Genomic DNA, 8,806 nt, shown 5'->3' with positions numbered 1-8,806 from the left:
CTGAATGAATATTATATCGTCCTACATTTTTCATCAGAACATAAACATTTGAAAAGAGCATCACAGACTTTTGAGGTCTGTTATCCACCGACAGGAAAATGTGCAACAATAAAACGATCAGTGCGGGATCAGAAGGGCTAAAAGGTGCTCGTTTCTACATCTGTATTAATCATGAAGCGAATGTGAAGCCGTCACAGGCTGCTATTCAGAAGAAAAATGCTCACAATACAATGAAGAATTATTTCAGGACGATTCTGTCATAGAAAAGAATAACAGAATAATTCTTGAGATATTCCTGAGATATCTTATTCCCAATAATGGGACATTAAACATTCCCAACACCAATTCAAGGTGTCCCTGAGATTTTGCGTGCACGAAAATGAGATGGATGTGAGTTCAAAGTGACTCTGACCTTTTCTGACCAAAATCCAGTAACTTCACCCGCGAGACAAAGTGAACGTTTCTGCCAAATTTGAACAAATTCTATCAAGGAGTTCACGATATTTTACGTTCACAAAAATGGGGACGGACGTGAGGTCAGCGTAACCCTGACCTTTGACCTTTGGCAGCCAATATCCAAACCGTTGCCTCCTTGAGTCCAAATGAACGTTTGTGCCAAATTTGAACCAATTCCACGAAGGCGTTCCTGAGATATCACGTTCGTAAAAATGAGGACGGACGGACAACCGAGACATAAAAGCAACATCTAATGCAGTTAAAGTATGAACGGCTGTCAGCAGATGAAGACTTGTGTGTACTTCCGGTGTTGTGTTCCTTTTATTGTGCGTCTGTTCGTTGTGATGTCGGCGTGTTTCAACCGGCTGGTCACTGCTTGAAAAAGCTGCTCTAAAAATAAATTCACCGGCACTTTTTAATACTTAAAGGATTTACATGTCACATTCAGGAAAAGGTCCTCAGTGTGTGTGTGTGTGTGTGTGTGTGCATGTGCATGTGTGTGTGTGGGGCGTGTCCTGGTGTGTCCTGGCGTGTCCTGGCGTGTCCTCATGTTTTCCACCTTCAGAAGTGCTCAATAATTCAGCAGCGTATTGTCGGGCTGCGGTGGAGCAGCTGTCACCGGCCGCTGAGCGTTTTCTGCCGTCGGGGGATTAAAAAAACTAAAAAACACAAATTGCAGTTTAGTTTGACAAAGTTTAAATTAACTTCATAAAACGATGGAAAAGACGTGACCGCATGAAACAAACGGGGCGTTTCCACCGCGGGAACGTCAGATCAGCCGACCGTGTTTCTACCAGAACATCTATAAAGGTTCTGTGTTCTTATTCTGGAGCTCCACTGGAATATTTACTGTTAAAAACACTCCTTATTTAACTCATACTGGTCCTTTATGCAGCTTTTGTCTCTTTAAGGCTCCACCCCCAAAGAGCCCTCTCTCTGTTCTGATTGGCTGACTCTATAGTTGTTGATTTTACTTCTTTTTCTGCTTTATCTTAACTCAAAATGTGAAATTCTCAAACACAGGAGAACATTTTTGGAGCTTTTTTTTTTTTTTTAATTTCACTTTATTAATCCCCGAGGGGAAATGTCTTCACTACAGCAGGGGGGGTCTCAGGGGGGAGCTGCTGCAGCAGGCTGCCACTAGCTTGGCGCCAGGTAACCTGACCTGAGGATTTTTGGATGATGGGAGGAAGCCGGAGAACCCAGAGAGAACCCACGCAAGCACAGGGAGAACATGCAAACTCTGCACAGAAAGGCTCAGGACCGGAATTGAACCCGGAACCTTTTTGCTGTGAGGCGACAATGCTAACCACTGCACCACCGTGCCGCCCAAGCTTGAATCTGATTGAAGAGAAGCTGCGCCAGCAAGTCTACAAACAGACGAACAATCCAATGGTTCCGATCCAGAAGTGTCTTCAGCTGCAATACCAGCGAGTGCCACTAGAGGTCGGCTGCAAAAAGCCTCCGGCTCCATAGACTCCCATTCAACTTCTCTCATCAAATCCAAAGTGAATAAAATGTGTCCATCAGTTATCTCGGTGTTGTTCGCTAAAGTCACTCCTTCTTATTAGTTTTCTGGAGGTCCATCTGAAAATAATCCCTCATTCATTAGAAAAGAAGATTCAAGAAGACCTGTTTTTGGGGGCGTGTCTGTTTGATTGACAGGTTACAGCTATCGGTGGGCGGGACGTAGTATTGTCAGGTTTCCAATCAGATCGGTCAAATCCACCGCTGGCTCCTCCCCCAGCTCGCCAAATATGGTCACTTCCTGCTCCAAACTGCTCCGAACTAGCAAAGATGGTGAAGAACAGAATCTGAACTGGAGGATTCATAACGTTCACAAACCAACGATGACATCACTGATGGTTGATGACATCACTGATGGATGACGACATCACTGATGGCTGCTGATTGGCTTGTTTTTCACTGAGTTCGAACACCTTCTTCTGGATTAAAGTTTGTGTTGACCGGTTGACCCGCTGCTCCCATTATTAAGCAATCCTTTATATTTATGTCCTGTATCTTTTAAACCCTGTCTTCATGTCGTGTTTCCTTCATATTGTCTTCATGTATAATGTAAAGAGCCCTTTGAAAGGCCTGGTTGTTGAATGCCGCTGTTTCACAATGTGAGAGCTGCTGCTGCCTTTTGTATTTGTTGCCACGCTACAGTGTCAGGTGAACACTTCCAGCCAGCTGTGTGTGTGTGTGTGTGTGTGTGTGTGTGTGTGTGTGTTTTACTGTTTGCTGCCGTGTCATGTTTTCAGGATACAATCACAACCTGTAATTACCGAGTTCCATTTTTTTTAGACTGTTGAAGCTCGAAAACCTTTTTTTCTCTCGTACTTTAAATGGAAGCAGCGAATTAATTCTTATTTATCAGATATTTACATCCGGGACGGAAAATAATCCTTCTAGTTTACACAATAGTGTTAAAAATTTTGATTAAAGAGTTAAAGAGGAACTTTTATTTTGTGTTGTTGATATTTATGGGCAGTGAATGAGATTAAAAAATGTAAAAGAAGCTATTTTCCAGGACAAATGATGTTCTGTGAGACTTTATAACATCTTGGAGTCCCACAAGGCTCCGTGTTAAACCCTGTTTAACTTTCCTTACAATGTGTTTGTTTCCTTTTGGCTCCACTTTAAAAGAAAATATATATGAATATGACATTTCCTACTATTTTTTACACAGATGATACTACGCAGGAGTGAGAAGGAGTGAGGAGGAGTGAAACGGAGAGATGAGAGAAAGAAAAGAGGAAATGGAGGAGCGAAGGAAACAGGATGTTGTGTGGTGGTGTTTCCCAGGACCCAAATGCAGGCTCACAGACTCGGGTATCGGTTCCAAAACACAGTCTTTATTTCCATAAATAAAAACAAACAAACGAACCAAAAGGTGGCACCTATCGTGTCCATTTGCTTCCAGTCGGGAGGGCAACTCAACCGACTGATCCAGGGAGACACGGCTGGCAGGACAGCCGGCAGACCAGAGGACAGGACCGCTGGGAGAAACGGTGTCAATAATCCTCTGAGTCGGGAGGGCAACTCCACCGACTGGTGACTCCGACAGGGAGCTCCGCAGGAGGAACTGGAGCCGGAGGAACGGGAACAGGACAGACGGAGATTGGACGGAGGACAGACGGGTGACTAACTAATGAACCAACAACCAGAGTTGTGCAGGGGCAGGGTACATATAGTCCGGGGAGGTGATCAGGGAGATGCAGCACACCTGCAGGTGGTGATCAGGGATGAGTGGCTGCAGCTGCTGGGACCGGTGAGGGGCGTGGCCACGGGAGGAGAGGAGAGGAGGACACAGGAGGAGAGGAGAGGAGAGGAGAGGAGAGGAGAGGAGAGGAGAGGAGGACACAGGAGGAGAGGATAGGAGAGGAGGACACAGGAGGAGAGGAGAGGAGAGGAGAGGAGAGGAGAGGAGAGGAGAGGAGAGGAGAGGAGAGGAGAGGAGGACACAGGAGGAGAGGGGATCGGGGGCAAAACAAAGGAAAACAGGACTCCTGACACAGGAAGGCCGTAAAAATATCAACTTGAGGGGGAGAAGAATAGAAAAGGGAGGATGGAGAGAGAAGTAGGAGGTAGTGATGCTGCTACCTGGGAGACGGTAACCACGGCAGCAAAGCTTTTTGACCTCCAATCATCCTCCTTGGATGGTTTCCATCTGTTCTCATTACAGAGAGATTAAGACAAAACAAAAAAAAAGAACTGGGGGAGGGGGGTCGTCTCCTTTTATCAACACTGCGTTTAAAAAAAATCACAACTTAATTAAGGATTAAAATGCTAATGCTAAGATAATATGTGGGACAGGAGATGTCAGTTATTAATCAATTATCCATTAATTGCTGTTCATGATTTAAAGATCATCTCTAGGCGTGTTTGAAGATATGAAAAAAAAAACATGTCAATCTGACCTGAAGAGGATTCAAACATCAGACGTCGACATCATGAATCTGAGGCAAGGAAACATGAAACGGACTCAATTCAACTGGTGATTTTAAATGTTTGATTTCCAAGTCGAGTTTAAAGACACTTTAATTTATACCGGATGATCATAAAGTTCAGGAAGCAAAAACAACCTTCATGAGGAAGAATTCAGAGTGTTGATCGACATCTGCACGTTAACATGACCGCTGGTACGACAACATATGTGATGTCACCATGGAAACCTGCAACTGGAGCAGAGAAACAGCAGATTTTGGGGAACAGAAATCTTCAGTGTTCCTGAGTCCATGCAGTGATTTCCGCTACAGAATCTTTTTTGGGTCAAACTCTGTAAACGGTCAACAGACACCCTTGAAAGTCTTCAGAAAGTCTACAGCGATGAAGCGACAAGCCAGGCAAGGTGTTCTGATGACATCACGTTTCAAGAGGGGCGGAGCTTCACCGTCCGAGACCGAAGAAGGCGTCAGGTCAGGAGACACCAGGTGGGTTTTCTTTGTGCCACCGTGAATTTGTCCCCCAGAGTCAGACTGTCAACACAGAGTTCCACCGGGACCTTCTGAGGGTTGTTAGCAATGCTAGCTTTTTGTTAGCTGGCTGTTAAATTGAGTTTAGCTGTTTTTTAGCGAAAATAGCGGTTTGTTAGCTTTGTGAGCTGTTTGTTAACTTGAGTTTCACTGGTTTATAGCGAAATTAGCTTTTCGTTACCATCTCAGACCGTCAAAAAACGAGTTCTATTGTGTTGCCATGGCAACCGGCTTCCCCAACATGACAACACAACCCGCTCACAGTTGGAGGAGAGGAATCGGTGGAAATCAGCGCATTGGCTCAGCAACACTCAGCTGTAAGAGTCGTATTCATGTTTAAAAAAAATAATGTCAATAAATGGAAAACGAGTTGTTTGCGTGAACAAACGGTCGTCTGGAGTCCCAAAGAGGTTACGAACTGCGCTTCCCGTCATTATCAGCGTTCCTGCTGGAAAGAAACAAACTAGAGACTCAAACAACACTTCAGTTTTCTGCCTGTGAAATGTTTTCTTTCATGACCTCCAAACATTAAAGACCGGCGATGAATCCTCCTGCAGGTCGCTGCTGTTTTACACGTTTTATTCTGAAAACTTTTCCTCCGGAGTCGTAAATCCAGGAAGAAGAATCGAGGACCGTGAACACAACGGCCTCTGAAACACAACGAGCTGCTGTTTGTGGAGATTAAACGTCTGGCGGAACATTCAGGGATTCATCAGCCGGCTGGGAGCTCCTTTTCTTTTTTTCCTTTTTTTTTTTAAACTCGGCGGCTCATAAATAAATAATAGAGGAAGTGAATTTCTCAGGAGCTGCAGCTCAAACGCCGTCAGGGACGTCGGAGCCAAAGCGTTCATGTCCCAGCATGCATTGTGTGTCTAAGTCGGAGCTGAGTGACTGGAGGAGACTTTTTAAAAACAGGTAGAAGTCTCAGTAAATCTGCTGAGTCGTGGTATCGATCCGAAGACTCGGCACATCTTCAGAATCTCTGGCAGGATTTTAGGTACACGGAGCCAGAAAAAAAAAAAAAAAAAAGTGAATTTACTGAGGAAACGTCGGTTTTAAGGTCGACTGTGCAGAAAAAAATATAAAAAAACAGGAAGACACTCGATGAAGACAGAAGGAGAAATATTTCAGGATCAAAGGACGAACTGCTGAAAGTTTTATAACAGCTAAATTTACCTTGACGTGACGGCGATTTTACAACCTGTAAAATATCACTTCCTGTGTCAGCCACTCAGGTGGCTCCTGGGGGGTGGGGGCAGGTGTGGGGGGGGGGGTAACGGAGGCGCTGCCAATCTCCTGTCATTAGGATTCATTGGCAGCATATGATGAGGCCATACGGACTATTAACAACCCAACCTCTCTGGAGGGGGATGGGAAGGGGGAGGGGGGGACGGCCATATGGACGAGGAAGACATGAAACTGAAGAGAGACGAAGGTGAAGACGGACGGATGGACTTGGCAGGTCTTCACCAGCAGTTAGCACGTCCTGTTAGCATTAATTAGTCACCATGGAGACGGACGGTCGGACGGCAGAAGATCAGAACCAGAGATGACAGACTGATGAAGAGGATGAAGATGATGAAGAGGATCTTCAGGTGGTGTGTTGCCTCCCCCCCTCTGGTGGCCATGTTGGAAGCAGTTAATTTTCTCTGACCAGCTGACAGCGTTCCACTCTGATCCACAGGAAACACGCCGCGATCACATGGCAGATTCAACACGTCTTCAACACGTCTTCAACACGTCTTCAACACGTATGTTCTGAGTTTCTGTTCGACATCAAACAACAGAAGAAGAAAGTTTTTAAAATCTGAGAAAACATGAACTGATTCAGAATCTGCCATGTTCTGTTCCGTGTTCTGTTCTCCGTGTTCTGTTCTCCTTGTTCTGTTCCCCGTGTTCTGTTCCATGTTCTGTTCCGTGTTCTGTTCTCCGTGTTCTGTTCCCCGTGTTCTGTTCCATGTTCTGTTCCGTGTTCTGTTCTCCGTGTTCTGTTCTCCGTGTTCTGTTCCATGTTCTGTTCCCCGTGTTCTGTTCTCCGTGTTCTGTTCCCCGTGTTCTGTTCCATGTTCTGTTCTGTGTTCTGTTCTCCGTGTTCTGTTCCATGTTCTGTTCCCCGTGTTCTGTTCCCCGTGTTCTGTTCTCCGTGTTCTGTTCCCCGTGTTCTGTTCTCCGTGTTCTGTTCCCCTTGTTCTGTTCCCCGTGTTCTGTTCCCCGTGTTCTGTTCCCCGTGTTCTGTTATCCGTGTTCTGTTCTCCTTGTTCTGTTCCGTGTTCTGTTCTCCTTGTTCTGTTCTCCGTGTTCTGTTCCATGTTCTGTTCCCCGTGTTCTGTTCTCCGTGTTCTGTTCCCCTTGTTCTGTTCCCCTTGTTCTGTTCCCCGTGTTCTGTTCCCCGTGTTCCGTTCTCCGTGTTCTGTTCCGTGTTCTGTTCCCCGTGTTCTGTTCCCCGTGTTCTGTTCTCCGTGTTCTGTTCCCCGTGTTCTGTTCTCCGTGTTCTGTTCCCCTTGTTCTGTTCCCCGTGTTCTGTTCCCCGTGTTCTGTTCCCCGTGTTCTGTTCTCCGTGTTCTGTTCCCCTTGTTCTGTTCCCCGTGTTCTGTTCTCCTTGTTCTGTTCCCCGTGTTCTGTTATCCGTGTTCTGTTCTCCGTGTTCTGTTCCATGTTCTGTTCCCCGTGTTCTGTTCTCCGTGTTCTGTTCCCCGTGTTCTGTTCCATGTTCTGTTTTGTGTTCTGTTCTCCGTGTTCTGTTCCATGTTCTGTTCCCCGTGTTCTGTTCCCCGTGTTCTGTTCTCCGTGTTCTGTTCCCCGTGTTCTGTTCTCCGTGTTCTGTTCCCCTTGTTCTGTTCCCCGTGTTCTGTTCCCCGTGTTCTGTTCCCCGTGTTCTGTTATCCGTGTTCTGTTCTCCTTGTTCTGTTCCGTGTTCTGTTCTCCTTGTTCTGTTCTCCGTGTTCTGTTCCATGTTCTGTTCCCCGTGTTCTGTTCTCCGTGTTCTGTTCCCCTTGTTCTGTTCCCCTTGTTCTGTTCCCCGTGTTCTGTTCCCCGTGTTCCGTTCTCCGTGTTCTGTTCCGTGTTCTGTTCCCCGTGTTCTGTTCCCCGTGTTCTGTTCTCCGTGTTCTGTTCCCCGTGTTCTGTTCTCCGTGTTCTGTTCCCCTTGTTCTGTTCCCCGTGTTCTGTTCCCCGTGTTCTGTTCCCCGTGTTCTGTTCTCCGTGTTCTGTTCCCCTTGTTCTGTTCCCCGTGTTCTGTTCCCCGTGTTCTGTTCCCCGTGTTCTGTTATCCATGTTCTGTTCTCCTTGTTCTGTTCCGTGTTCTGTTCTCCTTGTTCCGTTCTCCGTGTTCTGTTCCGTGTTCTGTTCCCCGTGTTCTGTTCCCCGTGTTCTGTTCTCCGTGTTCTGTTCCCCGTGTTCTGTTCTCCGTGTTCTGTTCCCCTTGTTCTGTTCCCCGTGTTCTGTTCCCCGTGTTCTGTTCCCCGTGTTCTGTTATCCGTGTTCTGTTCTCCTTGTTCTGTTCCGTGTTCTGTTCTCCTTGTTCTGTTCTCCGTGTTCTGTTCCATGTTCTGTTCCCCGTGTTCTGTTCCCCTTGTTCTGTTCCCCGTGTTCTGTTCCCCGTGTTCCGTTCTCCGTGTTCTGTTCTCCGTGTTCTGTTCCGTGTTTTGTTCTCCTTGTTCTGTTCTCCGTGTTCTGTTCCGTGTTTTGTTCTCCTTGTTCTGTTCTCCGTGTTCTGTTCCGTGTTTTGTTCTCCTTGTTCTGTTCTCCGTGTTCTGTTCTCCGTGTTCTGTTCCCCGTATTCTGTTCTCCATGTTCTGTTCCGTGTTCTGTTCCGTGTTCTGTCTGATCTCAGCTGCAGACTGAGTTATGACTCTGACATTCGGGTCCTCGGA

This window comes from Embiotoca jacksoni, unplaced genomic scaffold (genome assembly GCF_022577435.1).
Source record: "Embiotoca jacksoni isolate LCO1_2020_lvr unplaced genomic scaffold, fEmbJac1.0.p SCAF_41, whole genome shotgun sequence".
Lineage (NCBI taxonomy): Eukaryota > Metazoa > Chordata > Actinopteri > Embiotocidae > Embiotoca > Embiotoca jacksoni.
This window is presented reverse-complemented; position numbering follows the sequence as displayed.